General features: G+C 38.2%; 1 long non-coding RNA gene across 2 annotated transcripts in view; it reads right to left on the bottom strand.

Annotated features, from left to right (window-relative positions):
* Positions 1-1,640: 1,640 nt before the first annotated feature.
* LOC118165025 overlaps positions 1,641-25,804 on the bottom strand; it is a 95,433-nt gene continuing 71,269 nt past the window's right edge. For both annotated transcript variants that reach the window (XR_004749819.1, XR_004749817.1), the window contains exons 3-4: positions 8,332-8,339; positions 1,641-1,740 (exon numbers count right to left, since the gene is read on the bottom strand). This is a non-coding gene — a long non-coding RNA (uncharacterized LOC118165025). The remainder of the gene's footprint in view (positions 1,741-8,331; positions 8,340-25,804) is intronic.

Raw genomic sequence — 25,804 nt, 5'->3', positions numbered from 1 at the left:
GATCTGTCCAGGACACCTAGGATGTATCACTGGTCTCTGCATGCATGGTGTCAACTGCTAGGACCTGGCTGCTTGTCATCTAGCTAGCTACCCAGATACATGGCCAAGACCAGCTTTCTCAACCTAGAGGACATCTCCAGGCAGTTTTAATGGAAATGAAAACAAAAATATATAAAAATATATATATTATATGGTTCCTTCCCACCCTGCCAGTAACCCCCACACTTGCTTGCACTGACTTCACAACTCAAGAAGTGATGAGACTGTGCCAAGAACTAAATGGTTTGGAGCCATGAGGTTTCCAGCATTTGGGTTCACTTGGCCTTGGCTGAGATCCAGGGTGTCACTGGCTGTTGATGTGGTCACACCTCAAGCTGCAGCCCTTCATTCATTCACACATGTTCTCCTCTGCCAAACTGATGTTGTTGCTTAAGATATATTTGACAGCAGATTTGCTTCCAAAATCATCATCTGTTCCTAATTTCCTAGTCAATTAGAGAGCAGTTCACAGGCGTAGAAGGGAACAATAGACTCTCTCTGAGGCGATAACATTACGACATGCTGCACTGTTCAACTACTTGCTTTGCTATCATGGTGTGCATTTTATCTTGCCACGAGCTAGAAGCCTTAATTATGATCTTGTGTCTTCCATTGTTTGAGGCAAATGACTAAGTGGTTTATAAAGACAATTAGATTGGGATCTGTTCTAACTAATCTCTTTCCAAGTGCAATATCCTATTAGACACACCAGGTCTTTTTTCTGGGGCAAGAGGATTTAATTAATTGGCATTTTTCAATCTTCTCTGGTTGTCACCAACTACCTTCACTGCTCCTCCCACACTTAAATGCACAGAGTTAAAGCTACAGGTACAAGAATGACAGAAAGTAGATGAGAATGGTAAGTCCAAGACACTCTTTGGTGAAAATATATTTATTATCTGGACAAGATCAAACTGTGTGATGGTTTGTCCTGATCACAAAGGTCTTGTATTTGGGAGAAGGGAGGGTGCCTGGTCATTCATTCATTTCAAACTTGCCCTGTTGACTTTAGGATCACACAACTTGTCTGTGAACAGGGACATATACATACTCATATATCACACCATCTTTACACTAAAGAGATCATTAACCAACCCATTATACTGAGATAGAATAATAACTTTAAAAGCAGAAAAAAACTTCCGATTTTTCTTCCTCTTTCATTCCTACAAAGGCATTTATTTTCTTTAGCTCACAGTTTAGCACTGCATTTCTTGACCCCTTTGCAGTCTTTGTGGACAATTAGATTTTTGTCACAACCCCCACTCAGCTACTGTACCAATGATGACCATTAAGACTGTAACCACTGACAAACATACAGTATACATCTCCATCAATGCTCTCTAAAGCAGTTTCTGTGGCTTAACAAAACAAAAGGTCATTACAAAAATAATTACATTAGTGGATAACAATGGGGCCAGCCATTTTATCTTGTCATTTTAATTTGTACTCACACCTAGCACAAAGGGCAAAGTATATGTGATCAGAAGTTAGTATAAGAGATTTTGGAACTATGTTTTTCAAATTAGCAATTCAAAATAAATAAATAAATAAATAAATAAAGACCGTTGTTTCCTCTGTATATGAGATACTTACGTATATGTTGCTTACTGATGAGACTTATAAGTATAAGGAGCACACAATGCCGCCACAGAGAAGGGTGTCTGTTGCTCCACATTGTTATGTGTCAGGTCTGAATAACTGTGGCTCTGAAAACATATGAGTACTTCAGTCTCAAGAAGAGAAAACCAAAATAGAAACATGGTAACAGTTTCCAAAACAATTCAAATGTACCAGCAAAACAGAAGAGAATAAATTATTCTCAACTGATGAAAGGACCAAAAGTAACAGGTTTACATCTGAAATTCAGGAGATGGGGCAGGAATAATTTCCTAAGCACAAGTGGCCCAGCAATGCAAGAGATCATGTGGGGAGATATTGAGCAATTTTTGCCTGATAGTTTTTGAGAAGTGTTTAGATGTATTTCCATCATAACTAGTTCAAACATAATATTTCTTGCCAGAAAATATTGGAGGGCAATGGTGAAGACAACCCAGGCAGTCAGGGTTCAATTTTCTATTGTTTCAGCGAGGAGTGGAAGGGCAAGAGCAAGTGAAGATGTACCTTGTCAGTAAAACACTCTGAAGGGATATACTGTCCATCAAGAGGGCCTGATGAGTGTTGATAGGTTTAGTTGGTGCCATCCGGAATAACTATCACCCCCATGAAACTAACATGTATTTAATGAAGTATGAAAAGAAGTAAAAATCAATTTTCCTTACCATCTACTGACTCACTAAATTATTGCTTTCCTTTTTAAATTATTTTTAATTAGTCTCCCTTATCTATTAATCTAAAAATGACACCTCTGGTTATCCTAGGGTTATTAAGTCTTGATAATGAGAGCTGAAATACTGTCAGCCTAGAAATTTTCAAAAACCATCTACAAGATTAGGGTACATATAATTTTCCTAAAACTAGAAAAAAATATATCCATATCATATCATAAGTTGTTTTATTACCATGTGTTAGTTAACTGCATGCAGAAAAAGGCCAAACTTTTACTGATACATGGCTGTAGAAATACAGTTTTCAAAAATACATATAGCCAGTGAATCTTATATATTAAAAATAAATAAATAAATAAATAAATAAATAAATAAATAAATAAATAAAAAGTTTAGGTGCTCTTCTGAATCTTACTTAGTACCAACCTGGGTCTTAGAACGTCTTTACAAAGTTTGACAGTATTCTTAGGGCCCATATAGCCCATTTCCCACACTCAAATATTTTGAGAATAATGTACTTTATTCCCCTTACTTATAACAGTAAAACTTAGAGACATGTACATTTTCAAAATTTGAAGGGTATGTTTGCAAATTAAAAATTAGAAAACTTAGATTGATCTAAAATAAAATAAAATAAAATAACTGTCTTGAAATTTGTGACCCACATAAACTTACTTTATTAAGCTTAATGTAGAGATGAAAAGATTTAATAGTGTTAATTTTAATTTTTAATTCTGTAACCAAAAATGTAAATTAATCTTCAGAAAATAACCATTCCCTTTATAGTACCTTGATCACCTATTTTTATAAATTCCTTTTATAGATGCAGGTGAGTGGCTTCTGAATGAGAATCCTTGAGAATTTCAAAATAACATCATGAAAGACCTCTCCTTGTAAAAAGAAATGTTTAAGTTATTAGGCTGGGTCTCTTGCACTGCCAAATGTTCCAGAGATTTAAAAAGATATTTTGAGTATGCAAAGAAGGAAGATTGTTTTCCTAAATATGGGTTTTAAGCAATTCTTTAGAGCAATACAGAGTTTGGATACACTTCCTATTTGACATTTCAGCTACTTATTTATGCTTTGAATCACTTTAAGCTGAAACTACAAATATTCTGCAATATATTCAAAATATTCCCAGGAAGTCCACCTTCAAAAATGGCTAGAATTGTATCTATGGTTGAAGAATATAATTACTGAAAAATTATTTCCTTGGTCCATCAAACATAGCAAGTAGCAGCTGTAAATGAAGAACTTATTGTTTCCTTATTTCTTTTTCATTTTAATTATTTATATAAACACCTTATGAATATATTAATCTTTTGCCCTCAATGTTATAGAAACTAAGAACAGTCTGAAGCCTTAGTATGTCTCAAAAATTTTCTGTGTCCATTGTCTATATCCTTTTTCTCCTTTCAACTTGGAGATTCCTCAGGTGAATAGCTAATCCTAGGAAGAAATAATGTTGTCCTTTATCTGAGCATTGACTTGGCTCAAGTCCTACAAGGGCTACCAGTTGGCATAAAACATGCCCCAAGCATACACAACACCAGCATCTTTAAATAACATCCTATGGAAGCAAAATAAAATGTACCATGCTATATCTAAAAGCAGGAATGTGGTCAATCCTTCTTTCCATGTTGATCAAAACTAGTCAGGAAGAAAACTTCGCTCTCTGCAATGTTAAACTTTTCCAACAGCTAAAAGAAATCTTGAAGCATCTCTAGAAGGTTACCCCGGGGTATTTGGTAATTCCAGTGAATTACCTGGAATCACCTGGTACGGGTACTGGTACAAATTTACTTCTATTCTGTTTAAGAAAAAAAAAAAAAAAAAAAAGACAGGCCAGGGTTGGCAGAAGTATGACCTTTAACTCCATGGTTCCTTACCAGTCTGTCCACTACCAAAAGCATGTGCATGCCATGAAGTACCAACATAATTACGGCTCCTGGTTTTAAGCTTGACCAATCCTCAGTTCAGAAAATGCAACCACTCTGCTTTCTGAGCCACTGTGGGCTTTCAACATATCAGGAGACTAAAGAAATGCAAGTCATGAGAAGCTACTTTAACATTTCAGACAAGTTCTGCTCATGATGTTATGTGTCAGCAGGAGTTGAAGAAGAGAAAGAACATTAGTGTTTTACATGCATTTGCTCTGAGTAAGGAGTCTGGAAAAATGCAGAGCCTTAATTTCTGAGTTTCTCCTGAAAAACTTTCTTTCTTTGTGTAAAACTGGCTGATAGAAAACGTCAAGTGATATTATAAATAGTGCTGTCATACAGGTCATAATTTCTGCAAGATGAAGCATGCCAGCATGGTGTTAGGATTCATATGAAAATAGGAGTAAAGTGCAATTTTTCCCTTCAAGTTTATGGAAAAGGTAATTTGCCTTAAAAAAAAAAAAATCTTTCAGGCACTATAATAGAAACAGTTTCCAAAATACAAGCCTTGTAATTTTTCCTTCCAATGATATATGTCATGGTACAGCACAGGCCAGCTGGTGGATTCTTAGCTACAAAGAAGCAGAAATGAGGGTATCCTTGGCTGGGGTGTCCCCACAGCACTGCATGAGACCCCAGGGTCTCCAAAGAAAGGGGCCACACTACAGACCTCCATGAGGAGAGATGCACTCAGGGTCCTGATGTTGGATTTCACATTCACCAGCCAGCATGCTGGGGGAAAATGACAAAAAGACAGACAAAAGGAGTCTTTCAAACCCATAAAACACCTAATCCAAAATTGAATTTCTGCCTGCAATCCCCTCCCTGGCTGCTCACTGTGGTATTTCCTAGCTACTCACCTCTTAAGCTAAACGTTGTATTCCACCTACCTTTCTTCAAGTGTCATATGTGTGAGCAGTATTTTTGGACTGGAAAGGTTTTTAATCAGTTTGTCAGGTGTTTGTTTTTTTTTTTTTTTTTTAATAACGGTCTTAAGTCTTGTTCCTAAGGAACTTCCCAGAGACCCAGGATCCTGATTTCCTGGGAGAACAGGCATTGTGGTAGAAATGCCTAAATAAAGAGCTTATCATACAAGTCACAAATACAGCCATCATGCTCCCTGGCAACCTGAAAGTACAAAGCAACTCTCTGGATCAAGGTAAAATACACCAAGAATGTTAAGGAGGGTGGATAGTGTTTCTCAGAAGTGTTTGTAGAGGAAACTTCATGGGGGAGCAACAAGGAAAGGAACCATAGCAGAACTCCAAACTGCAGCAGCTCCTTTGCAGCTTCTTATCTGCAAATTTTATTTCATGCTGAGTATGTTGTGCTCTAGCTTAACCCACTCCTAAAATAGTTTTTTAAAAAGCTAGGATTCAAGAGGTTATACTCCACCTCAAGATGATAAAGCATCATAATATTTTGTCAATGTGTGACTGAGGTAAATATTGTGCTCAGAGAACATCTAGTGTTCATCAAAGCATTGAGTTTTGACACAGCCAAAGCTCTTTACTCACTTGGCAACTGCTCTACTAGTCTGATTCAATTGCAAATACTCTGGCAAATAGCAAAATGCTGAATGCAGAAAGCTATGAGCCTTTCAGTTCTTTGTGAATGGTCCATTTACCGCAATAAAGAAATGAGGGTCAATGGGGAGCTGCAGGTATTGATTTATTTATTTCATTTTTAATAAAGTTCATTCATTCAGGACCATTAGGCTGCACATCTAATCAACTGTAGAATCATATCAATTTCTTACAGCATCCTCCATTTTTCCTATTGTTTTTAACAAGTTTTTTTTTACATCTTGTTTTACTTTTAACTGTAAAACCCTCACAAGGGAATTTCTTCATCTAAATTCAGATATTACCCATAATAATGCAGTCCCAGTCCTTTCTTAGGTGTTCCAGAAGTGCAAATAATTATAATAACAAGCCAAATTTCTTGCTTCTGTAACTCCATTGACCTAGAATGTTCAGCTGCAGATAATGTCAGATAATAATTCCCTTCAGTTGTCTGCAGGTAAGACCACTAGACCAAAAAGATGCCATAACAGCAGCAGATTCACCATCAGAATATAGAGGACTAAAACTATTGTTATTATATGAGCACAGACAATGATCTGTTTTGAACCATCAGATGGTTCTTTGAAAACTGGTCTGGAGGTTTTTGATACCGTTACCTTCTGAGACAATCCAAGCAGAAGATGCTCTGTGGAACTTCATGAAAAGTAAACCAAGGTCATACCTGAGAAAAGTCACTAATCTTCACCTCATCCATGTTTGTTTTGGATTTTTGTGTGTGTATATGTGGTGCTTTTGTTGTTGTTGTTATTTGGTTGTTTGGTTGTTCTTGTTCTTTTAAAAATAAAAAATAAAAAATAAATCAAGCTTTAGAAACCAGTGTAGTGAACAGCAGATTTGATGAGGTAGCATTTTTTAGAGCTGATACAATTCTGTCTTTGGATACAGTTTACACAGTTCTATTAAAGTAGTGGAATTTATCCACAAGGACATAGCACAATCAGCCCTACCACATGGCTTTTCATCTTACTCTTAAGTTGAATTTGGCGTATGGTTTTGTCAGTGCTTCATTTGGCTTCTGCTCACATTCCTGTACTCTCACATATTCCAAGATGGTTGTCTTTACTGACCATCAGGAGCATTTAGCGGATGTGCTTTAATTTTCAGATTCAATGTAAAAATGCAGGCTGTTCCAGATGTTTTCAAAGAAGTTTTGCTGAAACAGATACCCATAAACTGAAAGTTTAAGTCACATTATTTGTTCTGAACTAAACTAATTACATCTTGCCTTTTTTTTTCCGGTAAATTGAAGACATTTTTTACACATCTATGCATGGCTACACTTACTCATCTTTTTGCACTAGTATTAGGAATACTTTAATAAATATTTTGTATGGAAAACTCAGTGTGAAAAGGTCTTTTTGTGGGGTTAATTCCACCCTGACACAAAACCACTGACTAAGTGTGTTTATGCCAGGGATGATTATGTACCTGTTTTTTTTTTTACTTTAAATTAAATACAGATGATAATTACAATGAATCACTGCAAAATGGCTGAATAATTTGAAAATGTAATTAAGTGAAAAGTGTATTAGCTTTCAAAAAACATTTAGATGTCTCTAAGTGTGCTGCCATGGCTTAGATTATTGCATTCCTGTGACCGCAACTGTTACTAAGGACCATGTTTTAATGACCTTCTAATGATTCATCACTGAGGGCATTCTGATGACTTGATATTCTAGCAGATGAAGTGGATTTACAGAAAGGTGTCATTTGGGGAAAAACCTTCGATAAATCTGAACAAAACTGCAAAAAAGCTTTAAAAAGATAGAAGACTGTCACCATTTTTATATGCGTTTTGCTATGTAATTGCTTTTCCACTTGCATCACAAGTTTAAATCTCTGAATATAGGATTCTTTCTTGCAGGGGGAATCCAAGCTTAGGGAGTGGAATGCTTTGTACCCAAACATACAGAGAATCTTATGCACCATGACTCTTGACAGGGGATTTCAAGAAGACATGCACACATCCTTTCTTAAAGCCATGTGTACATTGCACACATCTGCCCCTGGGCAGAACTCTGAGGAGCACACTGAAGGTGAGGCAGCCATGAGGAGAGAAGTGTGTTCCTAGGCAGGATGGAGCAGGAGCATTGCTCTCTAGGGAGTGGGACTAAAATCTTATGGCACTGGGATGAGGACTTCTTGTGGCTTGGTCTCCACAGTGCTTCCAGTGGGCATCTGGGATGGCTTGCATGACACATGACAGCAGCACACCCATGAGCATCTCCCTCCAGGTGAGAAACATTAGTGAGCACAAAAGTGGGAGGAGGCCAATAAAACCTTGGAGGTTACAGTCCTTTCAGATCACCCTTTCCAATTTCCAGACCCATAACAGCTGCAGGGACAACCAACCAACCACTGCATCATCCCCCACTTGCTGTTTGGGTGGGTTTTAATGGCTGAGAATGTGCAATTGCAAACTGGGAAGGCATGGTTTGGGATGCCCCCCTTGCTGTCTCATCATGGCCCCCCTGTCACCCACAGCCCTTGGTCCCCTGTCCCCACAGGGCAGGCAGCCCTGTAGTACATTCAGCCATGAAATTCACTTTGTTATTTCTCTATTATTATACTAGAGATTAAAATAATAGTAATAATAAACTGCAGAAAATGTATCAAACTGCAATAACTTCATGTGAAATGGATAGTAAATCTTCCTATCTTTTAACACAATATAGTAGGCACAATATTAAATAAAATTAGCACTGCTGCTGTTTGTTCTATGTTCAATAATGTAAACCAGTTCCTTATTTGAGGTTCTGCATAAATTGTATATATATATAATACTACAACAAGGTCACTTTGGAATAATCTCTTTGATTAATTCCAGGAAGGCGGCATATGGAAGGAAAAAGTAATCTTGAATGTAAAATGCATAATATCAGCATACGCAGAAATGACAAAACAGACTGCTTTCAAGTCAGAGTACATAAATGGCAACTATTATAGTTTTGCTTATGCTGCACAGCCAAGTGCAGTTGCAACACTGCCAGTTGTTCTCCATAATAAAATAAACTCTTGTGGATTTTATTCAGTGCAGGCCTTCTTGCCATGTTTGTCACTCTAGTATCACAGTACTTTACATGAAATAAGTTTTTTTTTAATATTTTTTTTTGTCTTCAGATAAATTCTCTATCCTAGCTGCTCTACTCTGTGCTATAAAAATAATAAGCCATCAATCAGGATGAGAATGGCTTACTAATAAATAAATAAATAAATAAATAAGAAAAAAAAGGAAGAAAATAATAATAATATCCTCTATTATGTTTCTCCTCAGCACAATATTGCATCCAAACACTTCAAGGCAACCAGCAGCACTGGGAAATAAATTTCCATTAAACTGTGAGCATGGACAACAGAAATCCAAGCAATAAGCACACCTCCTCTGCTCTGGGCATAGTGCAGTGTCAATACCTACTCAGTTTTGGTCATCAACATTCAGACATATGTATCAATTGCTGGATTAGGAAAAAAGTACTTGCATTACATCCTCTACGTTTTTTATATCTGAAGTTGTTGTGAAACTTTGACTAGTTCCAAGGCACCATTGTGCTCCTCTAATCTGACTAGTAAATGAAAGCCATTGGATTCTGGTTCAAACCAAGCAGCTGTGGAGCATCTCTGCATATAACGATCTTGCTTCAAAAGATTTTCAAGGGATAGAGAATTTATTGCAGCCTCTCATAAATTGCTGCAGCAGACTTTTGATCTGGCTATGGACAGGGAGTGGAGGAACACCTCCCCATTGTTCTGACTCCCATTACTGTCAACTGTCAGCTAGTGGATGCAGCACTCCACTGTCCTGCTGGTTTTAAGAACCCTCTATTGCAATAACTGTTCTCCATGTAGGTGTTCATCAATGAATAATTCTTCAGCCATTCCTTTGGTATGCTAAGTAGATGCACCTCCTCAGACCCTTTGTTCTTAGACTTTTTTCTCTGATTCCTTCATTATTTTAATAACTCGCCCCTGAACACTACAAGTTTCAAGATCTTTCTTGAATCATGAGCACAAAAACTGTGTCCACAATAACATCAAACAAGCAATAGAGTCTCTTTCATGTTATTCAACATTCCCTTCAACAGATGTCCAAGGATTGCATAAGTACTTCAACCGCACTGTTTTCTGGGAAACTGGTTCAGCTGAGGACCTGTGATGACCCTCGTGCCTCCTTCAAAGACAAAGCTTCCCAAGGCAGAGTAGCCCTTGCTGTCATTATGGCTTTCCATCTTTGTTCCAGACGTGTGACCTCTCAATGAACTGGACTGACTTGTCCGTATTGCTTTCATGCTCCAGTGTCTGTATGTGCCTCAGGTCACCTGATGGCTTAAATTCACAGAGATCTCCCAGAGCACTTTAGAGCACATATTGGCCATGCACTCAACTCTGTATCAGGGTGGGAATCATGTGAACTTCAAGACCCCTAAGGTCTGTTTTTACTCTTCATTCTTTCAGTGGGGTCAGAAATGACCCCAAATCAGACCTGCAGGGGAGGCAGGAGGTCCTGAGCTCCCTGACAAGGTCTCTGAGCTGGGCAGTGAGAGGACCATGATGCCTGCTAGCTAAGGATCAGGAAGAATGAACAAGGACTTTTTTCCTTCATTATTACACATATTGCAAAATATGTGTTTGTACAGTGTCCTCTCTTATCACTGGAGAGGGAAATAAAAGTCCTTAAAGTATTAGAAAGGCCTGTCTTATGAATGACTGAAAAAGCATCCCCGATTTCAATGGAAAAAGAGCACAACATGAAATGAAAGAGAGGTACCATAGGTTGCATATGATACAGAAAAACATATTCGGTATTTGTATTCCCTACCATTCAAGTAGAAAAAGCTATATTGAGTAGGTAAACTTTCTGCAGATGTCATGCATGTAGACAAATGGACTGGAAATCATTTGAATTACGTCAGGTCCAAGGTTTCAGATGGCAGATCATATTGGGCTGCTTTCATACTTGCACCTAGATATACTTTTACCATTACAAGTTATCAACTTGGATACCTGTCTGAGCAACTCTCACAGCTTTCGTCAGTAATTAGATCTAAAAAATAAATGAGACCTTTCCACTATTCTTTGTTATATGCAGAAAAGAAAATATAATGTATGTGTTTATCCTATACCCACTTCGAATGTCCTTTTTTTTTAACTGCTCAATATGTGGGAGTGTGGCCATGGGGGTCCACAAGCCCTGTGGTTGGTGGTAACATCAGACTCTTAACGATGAGGCCACCAGGGATGTAAAGAGTTTAGATGGAACAAAGAGGGGTGATTCAGGAGACACCTTGCCCTCTCGGGTTGCTTTTTCTCCGGCCGTGGTGGCATGGGGGTTGCTGGGTGTTTGCAGTTACCGGGCAAAGTTTTTGACCAGTGAATAGTGAGTGGGGGAATGGTATAAGAAGGGAGCCTGTCTTCAATATGGGAGGCAACAGATATATAACAAAGGTATGTCATCAATAAAGTAGTAGCAGTTACTGATCCTAAAAGAACCCTGGTGTCTGTGTGGTCGTAACGCCACATCGATACATTAGAATCAATTTTCCAGACTTCCTAGAGTTCAGCCCTCCATCAACTGTTGCCACACTTTAGATTTTCTTTACGAGTTGTAATGTGTAGAGGCTTTGTGGATGAATGATTCTCACCAATTTTTTTCCTATACTGTTGGTATCAACATTTTTGAATTTGTGTTTAGTTTCCTGTGTCTCTGCTTTGCTAGCAACAACTCTCTAACCATAACAAAGTTTTCCTGAAGAGCCCCGATTCAGCTCTTTTAGTGTGAACATTAGCATGCTCTTAAAACCTTTTAGACTTCAGGAAAGTCAGAAACACTCAATATAACTGCCCTCTTCCTTTAAAAAAAAAAAAAAAAAAAAAAAAAACATTTGTGGTGGACTAATACATTGCCTCAAACATGCTAATTACATCTGGTAATGGTTGTGTATTGCATTACAGGACAGGTGCAGTAAACTCAACAGCCACACTCTTTATTTGTTGCACTCTATCATGTTAATGAAAGCAATAAATCAATGACATGTTCCAAACCTTGACTTACCCCAGAAAAGAGAAACATTAACAAAATTTAGTAGATCTAGCTCAGAATTTCTCAGAGATGGATAACTTTTTTCACCCTGGAAAGGATTAAATTATTCTTTCATCTTTAGAACAATCCTGCAAGATGCTAAGCATGCATATGAAGACTCCCTATTTTTAGGGGCTGTATTACTCTGAAACAGGTACACTGTTCAGATTAATGACATGAAGAACAGAGGGCTCAGGTTAATGATATGGCAAATAGAGAGCTATGGAAGATGATTTTACAGAGACAACAGAAAACAAGTAAACTTCAATTCAGAAAGTCAAGTCTGTTTTTCCTGTTATGGGACAAACATGCAGCTTCTACAGAAAAAAAAAAAATTAAAAAAAAATAATACAATAAATAAATAAATAAATAAAAATAAAAAATAATTTAAAAAAAATTAAAAAAAAAAAAAAAAAAAGATTTAAAACATTGCCAGTTCAGAGTCTGGATATAGAAGGTGAAGTTAAGGCCAGGTTTGAAAGATCAGAGACTTAAATTACTTCTTTTTCAGTGGAGCTGAACTGCATTTGTTGCAAATTTGAGTGAGTTTTCAATGTCACACAGTGAAAAGCATTAGTAACATGTCTTTGTTATCTGAGGGGTGCATACACATTATTCTGTATGTACTGAAGAAAAAATTATTCTTTAAAGCTTTAGTATTCTTCCTCAGATGCTGTAGTATGTATGGACCGTTGTTGTATATAGCAAAGGTAAACAGAAACAGCTATTAGTGATACGTAGAAGTCACTGAGAACTAAATCTGCCACTCTGAGAATGACCAACACATCATCCTCCTTGATTCATAGTGTCCAATCTTCACATTATGCTAGGTATCAATGCCTTCAAGGCAGTGACATGTAATTACTAAAGGTTACAGGTATTATCCCAGCATAGTTTGGAATGACAACCAATCAGAGTAACCAAAGATGCATATTTCATATGTGCCAATGATCTGAGTGTGTCTTTAAAGTTAGTGTAGAAGGATCAAAGACGCTTCATTTTCATTTCAATGTGCTTTCTCTATCCACCTGCAAGGAGCCTGTTTATCAGAATTTATGGACATGAAGTTGGTTTCTTTCCAAGGGCTAAGGAGAGGTATGTGTTGTATCAAAGAAAAGCTTTCAAAATTTACTTTATTAAATATTGCCACTAGCTGATAATGGTATATTATAACTATTTGAAGAGTTGTTCTGATGTAGCAGCAGCTGGGTCGTGCATATCTTTAACTCAAGCAGAAGACTTTTGAAGTAGGTCAGCTCACAGCATCAAACAACGGTGTCTGAACTCATTTACTCTATAAGATCTTAGCTCAATGTACACAACTGATAGGTATATCAGCCACTGGCAGTTACAAAACCAGAATTTCAGTTCCTGTTATGGCATCACTGCAGTACTTCATGGTATTTATGACCCCTCTTTATTGTTGTTGTTTGTTATTTAGGTACTGAAAATATATGTGGCCATAAACCAGTACAAGAGGCAAAGACAGAATTTGTGTGGACAAGCTGTTGTGACTGCATTGTAATTTTCCTTCATAGTTCACACAGAAAAGCTCCCAAGACACTTATTTTCCCCCTAGATACTTATTTTAATAATATCTTATAAGTGACTTTGGGAAAATCTGTCTAAGCACTTATTGAGGTGCCATACTCTTCTCCTTGCCTTGTACTGTCAAAGTTATTCTGTAAACATCTCTATTTGATGAATGTGTGCTGAGTATGGAACGGCTCAAGAAGAGAGTTGGCTGGCTCTTAAAAAAAAGAGTAAACTTCAACAAAGTGTAAAACAGACTCTTTGGTCTAGAAGATCCAAATAGAATTGCATAACATTTCCATGAACATGGTATTTATATTAATTACTGTGTTTGCTCAGCTCCTGAACATCCAAGTTTAAAGGAATATAAAGTAAAGAAAACTCCCTTTGTTTACTACGATAGCAATAGCAATTATCAGTTACTTTGCAAATCTAAAATGACTAGTGATTTAAAATTTATATTTCTATTTGATTTTTTAACTGGTTCCTAAATCTCGGAGGTAAAATCTGTCATCTGTGATGTAATTGTGTAGTTTGCAGAACTAAATAAGGTGTTTTATTTCACAGTAATCATAGAATCAACATATCATCACTGAGTAATCTTGTATGTATGTTTAAAAATTCTGTAGGTTTTGTGATATTTTCAGAATATGTTGCCAATGTTTTAAAAAAGAGAAAAGCTTATTAAGATGGCCTGGAGACTTTTCTGGTGCCTGATATTTCTTTTTTGGAGAATAGCAAGACAAACATATGCAATAGAGAAAAATATACACCAGCAAAAAAGAGAAATCAGAAAACATAACTTTGATTTCTGGATTTTACTTGTAGTCTCATTGTTGGAGAAATTCACTTGCCTTTATCAGCCACCTCAAAAACTGCCCATCTGACGTCAGTGGTAATTTGTGTATTATACTTCTTTTAGCTGCCATTTTGGACACAGATTTACATGAGTTTTTCAGAAGACTCAGTCTCAGCTAGCTAAACCAAAGACTCTCTCTACAGAGATGGCAAAAGGAAAAGAATCACTGAATCACGGAATCACAGAAATTTAGGGATTGGAAGGTACCTCCAGAGAGCATCAGGTCCAACCCCTCTGCAAAAGCAGGTTCCCTATAGCAGGTTGCCCAGGTAGGCGTCCAGACAGGCCTTGAATATCTCTAGAGAAGGAAACTCCACAACCTCCCTCGGCAACCTGTTCCAGTGCTCCATCACCCTTACTGTGAAGAATTTCTTTCTCATATTGATGCGGAACTTCCTGTGTGACCACTGTGGTTGGGCATGAATAAATGGAATGATGAATGATGAATGAACAGCAAAGATAAGAAATAGAGTAAAAAAATAAAAATAAAAAATAAAAAAAATAAAATAAAATAAAAATAAAATAAAATAAAATAAAATAAAATAAAATAAAATAAAATAAAATAAAATAAAATAAAATAAAAAGAGAGAGAGAAAAAAAATGAAAAAAAAAAAAGTAGATGAGAACAAGTTTAGAACTTGTACCTTTCAAAAGACATCTGGTAGCCTGATAAAGCTGATGGTTACCCTGGCATCATCTGTTCACACTCTCTAGATCTGTCTGGCCATGGCATCTCTCAGAGTCAGGCTGATAATGGCACAGTGATATTAATACAGCAGGGTCTGGAGTGCCAGGCACAACAGTGAAAATCATCTGTCTCAGCTTCACATCTTATGACTATCCAAATAAAATTGTGATCATTCAGATTAGACATCTGTTCGTTACTTTGTCCACTAGTTGACCCTAAATTTAAGTGAAAAAATTTTAGGCAAAAAGATTATATTTTTCCATGTTTTTATATCTCTAAATCACAAAAATGCTCTCAGCGTTACAACATTTCTGATGTATCCAGAAGCCTTTTCTTTCATAGAATAATTTTAATTTTTCTGTCTTTAACAGATCCTTATAAACAATTTTACATAAGGAAATGGATTGGATTTCTGTTACTTGGAACAGCTCCTCTGAGCTGTGTGTTAAATGTCTTTCCTCCTCTTTGCTGTGCTTGATATGCAAAAGAGCTGAACTGGCTGCGACACAACTCCAAGATATTTGTGGCTGTGAAGCTAAAGAGCAATTAGACAATTTATTCTGAGGAACAGAGCCTACTCTACACCTCCACCTCAGCTCTTCCTTATGAGTAACTTTGGTACTGTGGCATGACAACTGAGATTCACTCTCCAAGACACCTATTGCCATGAGGTAGGGGGCTTCCCATCGCCCTGACTGGGACCACGACATCACAGGATAGTGCAGGGACATATTGACCTGTCTCTTTCCTTCAAGCCTGTAGGCTGAGTTCCAGGCTGATTTGTATGTTCTGACACATAACAGTAAAGTCAACTTAGTGAAGATAACTTGGCTTGTAAACTACAGGAGCCAAGAGTCTTAGTTTATTGCCTTCTCTGCCAATGCATTACCATTTTAAAACTCTTCTTATATCATTCACATTCCAAGTAATAATATACAGATTTGTAATAGCTGCCCTAGAAATATGTGGTAATTATAACACATTTGTAAAAATGAATTTAATTTCACTACACAAAAAGCCTCCTTATCTGAGAGGAAGCAGATGAGACGTTCAAAGACTGTCAAAGAAAGACTGTCATTCTTCAGATACAGTAACTGTAGGGCATCCAGATAAATAAAGACAATTCTAGAGAAATGAGCTCAAAAAGACAAATATTTACTCTGCATCATACATTAGGCCAATCTGTTTTCCAATTGCTGGAATGATTTAGACCATTGAGCTCAGGCATGTAGGAGATCAGTGTGGCACAGCAGTTAGTAGACTAGTCCAACCCTGCCAAGCTAGCATGTTTATAGGAGACACTGCAGGATCTGATAGTTTATCTTCAGAGTAGTTAATATAGTAACAGTGGTGGTACATTAACTTCCCCTTGGTCTTTCTGCTTCAATTCACTTTCAGAACACTTGAAGCCAAACTTGCTTTAGTCAACCTCCATCCAGTCTCAGCAGGTAGTGCCGTCCCTCCAATACTCAATGGCTTTAACAATATCTTTCAAGATTCTTTCTACTTTTTTTTTTTTAATATCTATACATATTTCCTAGCTTTTAAGATAATAAGAAGAGAGATTCTGTATTTGATCACGCCCTCAGTACCATCTCTGAAAACCTTGTGAATTTGGCAGATTATCATATAAGGTTAAGTGCAATGTGCAGCTGATTTCCTGCTGAGCTGTTTTTGTTGCTCACCCTAGGCATCTGATCTCTGTCTGGGTGCCTAAGTATGGATTTACACGTAATAATCTGAATGTTGTAAAAAATAATAAAAAGCAATAACAGTATTGTTAGTGTATATAGGACATTTTGGCTGGAAAACTGAGCACAGTACATTGTTTTATGGGTATCTGGCCTTCAGGAAGACTTGGCGGTTTGGAGATCATAGGAAATATGACAAACTACACAACACCCGGAAAGCTTCTCAGGGTGTTTCAGAGATGATGGAAGTTCACACAGGGCATCAGTGTTATGGAGGGAAGGGGAAGGCTGGATGGTGGGAGAGTAGAAGGAGAAAAGGAGGAAGGAGAGAAAGAAGAAAGAGAAGGAAAAAAAAAGGAAGAAATGTTTTCATCCTTGTTAGTGTTTGGTCTTGGTTTTCTTCAAATAACTGAGAATTTTGTGGTTGCCCTGAGATGTAACTTGAGAAAAGTATTTTGTACATTCTCATGCAGGTAATAATATTCTTCTGCTTAAAAAAAAAAAAAAAAAAAAAAAAAAGGATAAAAATAATTAAAAAAAAAAAATGCAGCTCAGATATCTCCCAGGTGCCAGTACTCAGGGCTTTTTTTTTTTTTTTCCACTCAAACACTGCCTGTCTCTCATCTCTTCTCTATAAAAGAAAGCAGGGTGCAGACAGCAGAACTGCTAATTCACACTGAGATTGGTAATCACAGAGCTCTCTTTCCCCTCAAGAAACTCCATGTCCACTGCCACATTTCGCATGTCTCTAAAGAACATGCCTATAGACTTCCTTCGGGCCCATACTTCCTGTGCCTCATACACTTGTTTTGTGGCCTGAAGGGGCTGATGCTAGGATCAAGGAAGCAGAAAGGTCCCTGAGGCACTGAAAGGTGGGCCCTGCAGTCCAAAAGGACTTATAAGATGGCACACTTCACAGCATGACACTGCCTTCTACACTGCCCATCCTCTTTCACATGATTCAGTGCTCCACACACCTCCTCTGTGTATGCTTTCTCTCAGGAGGAAGGTTTGCACAGCTTTGTTTTGGTATCAAGACATTCTTTGCTGGTTAATCTGAATAAATGAATGTGCTCCTTTTCCTTCCATTCATCTTATTATCAGAGTTATTATGCAACAGGCAAAGGCAAATACTTGAGCTATGGAGTCCTGCTGCAGCAGTCTCAGCTACAAAATTTGGAATTTCTTCAGAGTTATCCAAGAAATCATCACTCCAACTTGTCTCACTTTAGATGTACTCTAGGTAGCTAATATTTGCCTGTATGTAAGGTCGCTGTCATTTATTTATTTTTAATCTCTGAATATTGCATTACACCTTTCTTGCTGTATGTCACACTACTGCTCCCTGCTGCCCAAAGTCTATTTCAGATCCATAGATCCATTTTAATGCCACCTTCGCAAAAGATAGATCATGTACTGACTGTGGGTAACTGGCTTTTCAGAAGCAGAGAGTCTACTTGCTGACAATGAGATGCTTGTCTCTCCATGATTAATTACTGAGAAATGCCCAAAGAGATTTAAAATCATGATTAATTACTACAAAATGCACAGAGATCTTAAAGACTAAATTCTACTACTAGCTAAGTTTACCCAAGAGTTCCTATACATCTTGCATCTGGGGACACTTCTGCAGCACATAATCAGCTGATAAAACTCCCACAGAACATATGGTTAATTATCAGGAAAAGGCTAAATAAAAATAGCTAACAGCAAGTTCTGTGTCAATATTCATACATATTCAATGACTGGGATGTTAATATTCTATTTCTTTAACTGCTCCTTTGTTTTACCTAGAAGATACACATTTATTTGCAAAGTGTATTTTGCAAAAATTTGCAAAAAAATACCCTCTAAAAGAAGGAGTTATATTGCTGGTGGTGCTTTTTCTTGATTTGGCTTACTTAAAGACACAACAGTTCCCAAAAGGTTAACATTCCTTCAGAAGAAAAAAATGTTAGATCTTATCTATAAGATGCATTTATTTCCCAGTTTACTCAGCACAGAAGCTGAGAAGATTAATAAGCTCCAGTACTTTATACTAAGCTTATTAGAGATGGAAATTTTAATAGGTTTGAAATCATCTTCTGAAATCCTACATTAAAAGAATAGCAAAGAGCAACCTGCTTCCTTTTCTGGGAACTCTCCCAAAGACCTTTATTATTCAAATAAAAGAATTCAGAGCAGACTACATCACGTGGCAGGGAAGGAAGGGCTGTCACTCTACCTGCACTTCTTACACCTTCAGTCTGTTGGATTCATGATTGTCTCCTCCCTTCTGGCAGATGAGCACCCACCAGCACACTCAGTTCATGCTTCAACAGATGGAAGCAATCTGTTTTTGCTCTGGAAGAGATAAGATGGGGCAGAGGACAAGGCAGCAAGGGTGCCCATGACCTGCATAAACAAGTGATTGTAGAGTACCACAGATCATGTTGGCTCCTCCGATTAGTGAAGCCTTGTCAAAAACACAGGCTCTTCATATGAGAAAATTGTATTATGCTAATCATTTCAATCCTTCTTCACTTATCCATGTAGAGCTTCACTGCATTATTTAATACTTTTCAGTCTAATGCACTGAACTGAGTCCTTTTAAAAAGTTTTGTTCCTGTAACAATGCTGGAAATTCATACTGAATTCTACCTTTGGGCTTTCTGGGAAAGAACTCCTTTCACAATTTCTTTCTGCTAACTGCAAAACATTTAACAGAGATTTGCAGTTTTGTCCAGCAGATTGCTGTTAAAACCACAGGGGAAAAAATGTATGGTGGGAGTGCTTGTCAAGATTCACCAACATATATAGAATGAAGAACTGTGGTGACCTTTAAATACACACACCTTATGGTCTAAGCACAGACTAACTGTACCCTTTGGCAACAGGTATTTTATGCATGGGAATTTCATTCTACGAGGAGGTTTGTTAGGCACTGCATTTTTTTTTCTTTTGGCAGACCTGTAACAGAAAGATAAGTGACCATACTTGCTGAAGCCAAAACAAGCTCCGTTGTTCTCTTGCTTTCTCAGAGTTTTCCAATTCCTCTAGTTTTACAAATCTCAGTGAAAAAAGCTGCAAGAGCACCATAAAGAATTAAATCCACACTTTATTATTATTATTATTATTGTTATTACTTTAATAGAGCCCAAAAGAGGAGAATTTGACCTGGGAACATAACACACTCTACTTGTTAGAAACTTTCAAACATCTAAAGTTCTAATTTCAGGGACAGCTGTTGAAAAGGCTCCAGTCTAAGCCTGAAGGTGAGATAACTCATGGAAGAAGACACTGCAAAAAAATTTAGAGGAGATGAACTTGACCTAATAGGATCAAAAAACAAATACACTCTCTCAAAAAATTACCTACAAGCTCCCAACACAGAGCTGAGCTGAGATGAGCATGGGGTTAGAGTTAATGAGTATGCTGAATCTTTTTAAGACAAGATGAAAAATCAGAAAATCATTATAATCTATAATTGCAAACATATCATTCACTGACACATGAACTGGGTAAGAGTTAAATGTTCCATGGACAAAGAACTCCAGACTGTGACAGGCTGGGAAGCAGTTTGCATATCAGAGTACACAGAAAGCTGGCCTTGCTCCTCTACCTCCACCATCGGCCAGTTGTTCACATTGCAAATATGCCTCTTTAAAACACTCAGGCAGGGGAAAGGAAAAAAATAAAAAAAAAGACACAGATTGGCACCATGAAGTGTGGTTATGAGGAACAGCTTTTTAATGGGAGAGCACAGATGTTCAATGCACAACGGCTATAGTTTAAATTGAAAAGTGCCATTGTTTGGCCATCATTTAAAACCACAGTACCCTAAAGGAGACACTTCAGGACATGCAGGCTTGAGGAGCACATACATAAAGTACAGCTAAATTGTTATCTCTTCTCTTCTCTGACTGAGTGCAAAGAAAATGTTTTTAACATGCATCGAAAGCAAGAGATAGAAAACTGTTCGTTTACCTGGGGTAGGAGGAATGAAAGGCAAAGAACATGCAGAGGAGCATCAACAGCTTCGATCAGCAACCGCAAATGGATGTTTTTCCCACAGTGCCAGGACTACCACAGCTAGAGGGAAGGCAGTGCCACTGTCCCCGTGCCCACAGGCTGGCAATGCACTGGCACTGGGACAGGAGGAAGAGTAAAAGAAATAAAAATTCTCAGAGCTTGTTCCGCTGCAGTGGTGCCCAAGTCAGCTGTAACCTACTGTGTCTTTACGGTAAACAATAACACCCTATGGACAGAGTATTTGTAATAAGGGGCACTTGCCAGTCAGACTCATTGCTGCTTAGAGTAGCAAACTTTGAAGTTCTCTATAAAATGAAGTTTCTGCAGATTTTCCCCTCCAAGATGGCACTGACCACTAGTTCTCGTTATACAGGCCAGTCTTGCAGCAGCTAATTATGCCCAGAATAGCAAATAATTCCATATGCTCCCCAAATCTGTTTCTCCAACACTTCTCCTCTCTACCTATCCAACAGAAACAGGGGGATTCAGTTTAGTGAGCAAGAAATGCAAGTTTGTCCTACACTTCACCATTACACAAAAAAATAAAAAATGAGGAAGGAAGGAAGGAAGGAAGGAAGGAAGGAAGGAAGGAAGGAAGGAAGACAAAAATCTGAACAATGATGCACAGGCACTAAGACAGCTACTGTGAAAAGAAGTCTGGACATATTGTGATTGCTTAAAATCTGACAGAGTTATCCCATTGCAAGTCATGGTCAATCAGAGTTGCTTTGTTCTTAAGACCTCAGGGAGGAAGGGGATGATGGGGTAGCACTGATAAGAGTTTTTACTGGTCAGAAAAAATGCAGAGAGGAGTAAAAGAGCCCATTTAATTCATATGCTTCAGGTGAATGTAGGTCACTTTTTCCCATTTCTTCTGCTCATGTATCTCTCTTCTTCCTCCTTTATTCTGGATTGCACAGTTATCTATTTGTGAGTGAGAGAATCAAGATGTTCTTCATAAAGGGTCAAACCCATAGGATATGGGTTGAAAATCCCTAGGTAAAGAAGAAAAAAACGTGGCTCCCACTCCTCCAGTGCATACATTCACCACTAGACATTAGAGAAAAGGTATATTGTCAGAGACAGAGGTACCTGCACACATCAAGAAAATGAATCTGCAAAGTCTAGCATGAAACATAATCACAGATTTTTGTCGGTTTGTAAAGTTAGTTCATAAAGTGGTGTGGAATGGTTTTATAACATGCATTAAATGAAGCAGAAAATGAAGCACAAGCTCTTTTGACTGTTCTCAACAAAATGTTTTCATCTGCCTATTACAGAATTTCACTTTAACATTTTTTTTTTTCCTGTGACTGTAATAGAAATCTGCTTCCATCTCTGCTACAATTCAAACAAACACATTTCTGGGATTGCCATTCTTCTTGCTGAGCAGTAGCTAGGGAGAAAAGCAGCTTTATGAGATTCATTATCTGGGAGTGACTGGGTAGAGCACTGCTTAATGTTATTTCGGCTTAGGAGTGTGCATACATCTTTGTGTGTATCCAGCTAAATCATTCTTAGAAGCAGGTAGATGTAGCACAATAAATAACACCATTCTGTTCTGTCTAAAATTAGCTATGCCCAAATGGTCTGAGAAGCACAAGCAACAGGTACAGTGCTGGCTTTAACTTCTGCTACTAAAGTCAATGGGCCAGAGTCCTTGGTACTTTAAACGTTTCAGTTTTGTTAACTGCAGGAGGGTGTCCTAAGCAGTATGGCCACACACTGTTTTGCATTTCTATTAATGACCTTCTCTCAGGCAGAGATCTCATCAAGGTTCATTATGCTTTATTCGTCTTTATAAGATTCTGTAACCACAATAAGTACTAGTGGTTAACAGTAAGCTGTGAGTAGTGCTGACCTCCAGTATGCACGCACCAGCCTGCTTTAAGTACCCCACGCTGTCCTCCTTTTCTACCACTTTGCCTTGCACGTAATTTACATCATCTGAGCACAGCAAATTGGTGTTTATACATAGAACCCACAGCTCAGACATGCCCACAAAATCAGAGGTAGAAAGGAATAAGGTAGGGAATAATAAAGATGGGAATAAGAGACAAAGGCAAATGAGAGGGAGGAAGGACACTGCAGTAGAGAGCAGCCCCAAGGGGCTGAGGGGGAGAGGATGCTTCAGTAAATTCCTGTTGCATTACCCACACTCATTTATAACTTGAATGGCTAAACTTCTGTTCATGGGTATTTTTTCTCCCAGATAACCTGGTAACTGTAAGTGCAAAAATACAGTAAATATCCTTTCCAGAATGCATTCCCTGCTTCTCGTCTCCCACTGTATGCGGAAACAAACATGCATTCATTTTAAAACACTTTTTAAATGAGTTCTTTAGCCTCCTCAGGTATGGGATCAAAGAGTTAATTACTGTTTAACTTCCAAGCTGGTTTTGTTATTTGGTTTAAACAACACCTTTCAGAAAGCCTGATCACATAAGATCCCAATCTGTGAAACACTGAGCACCATCTCTGATGCTTAATGTCCTCGGCTGCCTTTGTCTTCTGGAGGGGTTTAGGATGAGGTCATTAAAAGCAATCACCAAGAAGTCATGGCTAATTACTCTTTCAATTAGGGCTTGATCCCACAGGCCATCATGTGCTGTAAGTGCAGAAATCAAGGGCTGATGTTGAATACTCAGTATTTGCTTAGTGCCTTAGTTGCTCAGTGAAGCTCAATAACAGAATGAGTGAAGGCAGAGAAAAAAAAAAAAAAAAAAAAAAAAAAAAAAAAGTGATGCAGCCAAATTTGTGCTGTCTCAGTGCTGAGTCCTGTAGAGGACAGGGAGGTGAGAATGTCCATCATGAGCTGCATGGGACAACAGACAGTCACAGCTCTGAATGTGAGGGGGGAAGTTCAGGCATTGGCTGTGCCAACAGAACTCATTCATATATTACCATATCTGAGAAAACTGCAAAATAAAGTGAGATCAGGAGTGAGTGGACAATATTTTCCAGTATTTGGTCAGGTCTGTATGCAAGGTAACATTTTTACTGTTTCAGCAGATTGTAGCTTGTGCTGGGCTGCAGCAGCAGTCTTCCCAAGAGCCCTGTAGCATCTCAGCCCGGGTCCCCCACTGTCCCAAGGCCCTTTCTGGGTTTCCCATGGATTGGCCTGAAAGGCCAAAACAAATAGAAATGTCACCAGAGAAAATAATTTCTCTCCCTTGCTGGTATTTTCACACCATTGTGCCTTCATTTTCTGCATCTGTCTGGGCAGCAGGTTTAGGTAGGAACATTTGCTGAAACAGCAAATGCTTACTCAAGCTATAGATTAAGAGCTTTTAGTAATTATTCAATGCATAAGGAATAAATTAAAAGAAATCAGATAATTAAGAAACAGAAAACAGAATCCAATTTCTCATTAGTCATCAGCTCTCCCTAGCAGTTCTGACCTCAGAATGGTTGGTGTCTTTTCTGCTTACTTTAACTGATTCTCAGGTGAGCCAAATTTGGGGGTTAATGGTTAATAACACTCATTGGAGTTGCATTAGAAGAGTTGTCTTTAGTCAGAATATTTACAAAATTTCTTATGTATGCCTGTAGTACACATCAAAGGTCTTAGTTAATTTTTCAACTGTAAAAAACAAATTATTTTCCCAAAATTGAATGAAGTAGAATGCCTGTCTACTTTGTCTCAAAGTCAGTCATCAGTTAATCTATTTCAGTCTTTGTAATAGTGTTGATTTTACTTTTTACAACATATGGTGTATCTTGTACATGGTATATCTTATACCATTTTATGCCATTGAAAAGGGAGATCGCTTTCAAACTCCAGCACCTCCCCTAGCAGTTAATGACTAATACTCTGATTACCATCTTTCTCAGATGCACAGTTATGTTCTTTTTTCCAAGCTTCACAATTTCTCTGCTTTCAGAGACAATTTTTTTCTCTCAGAGGTGGCCTCTGTGGAACTCACCATATGCCTTCAGACACCCTCTCTATCAGCTGTCTCCCTGCTCTCCTCAGCCTCTGAGTTTCTTGTGTGGATTCAATTTCCAAAATGTAAGAAGTGGGGAAAGCTGCTGTTGTGGTGCTGGTAGAAGAGCCTTGATCTCTGGAGATCTTCAATACCAAAGGACAAGCTCCAGAGAGGGAACCTGCATTGTTAATGTGGAACTTCAAAAGCCAGATGCAGAAAGCCAAAATATGTTTTTGTTTGTTTGTTTGTTTGTTTTCTACTGGGATTTAATTTGGTTTGGTTTGGTTTGGTTTGGTTTTTCTCTCAGGGAATTGCTCTCATCTATCCAAATGACTATCTGTGTCATCAAGCACAGAGACCAGTGGGCATCTCCTGGTGGTCATTTTTATTCCCTACTGACTCCTAACACTTTCACCCTGCTTGCCACACCACAAAGAAACAACCATTCCCCTCCAATGGGGCTGACATCTCTGCTCCAGCTACCCTGATAATCACATTGCAGAATCACTGTCAGGCTTCCTCACTCACACTCTCTTTAGTCCACTGGAAATTGAATGGGAAATGAAATAGCATCACCCGGAGTGACGGAGAATAACAATCTGAAAATATTTACTATTCTTGTAGCTGCCATTGCCATCTAGAGGATCCTATGCCAGACTTCTAGGGCAGATGTCTAGATTTTCCCTTGAAAATAAATAAAGAACCACCATTTTCAGGCAGGTGTCATTCAGGTGACTGTCTCTGGCAGAAGTTTCAGGTTGCAAACCACAGTGAGATGCAAATGTTCCCCAACCAATCTACTTGCTATGTCTTATTGACTCACTGAGGAGCCTCTCATCTCTACATGCTCATTTTTCTGAATTCCATTTTTAGGCACCTAGCTACGCCATGTGTGATGGCAAAGTAGCCAGACACCTCAAGCGAGGAAAGGCAGACATCACAGTAGGTGTCAGCACAACTGAAAATCAGGAATGCCCTGCCTGCCCTGGGGACCCACCACCACTCCTGTCCCCTAAGGAGCCCCCTCTGTTCCCTGGCACACAGCCTAGAAGTGCCAGCATCTAAGTGCTGCAGTTCAGCTCTTGCTTTGTCCCTGCTGGACTGAGCAGCGTGTACACACTGGAGCTCCGTTAGCTAACATTTCTCTGTATGCTGATAGAAAAT

The sequence above is a fragment of the Oxyura jamaicensis genome, chromosome 3, assembly GCF_011077185.1.
Source record: "Oxyura jamaicensis isolate SHBP4307 breed ruddy duck chromosome 3, BPBGC_Ojam_1.0, whole genome shotgun sequence".
Taxonomy (NCBI): Eukaryota; Metazoa; Chordata; class Aves; order Anseriformes; family Anatidae; genus Oxyura; species Oxyura jamaicensis.
Note: the sequence above shows the minus strand (reverse complement) of the source record. Positions and strands in the feature narration are given on the sequence as shown.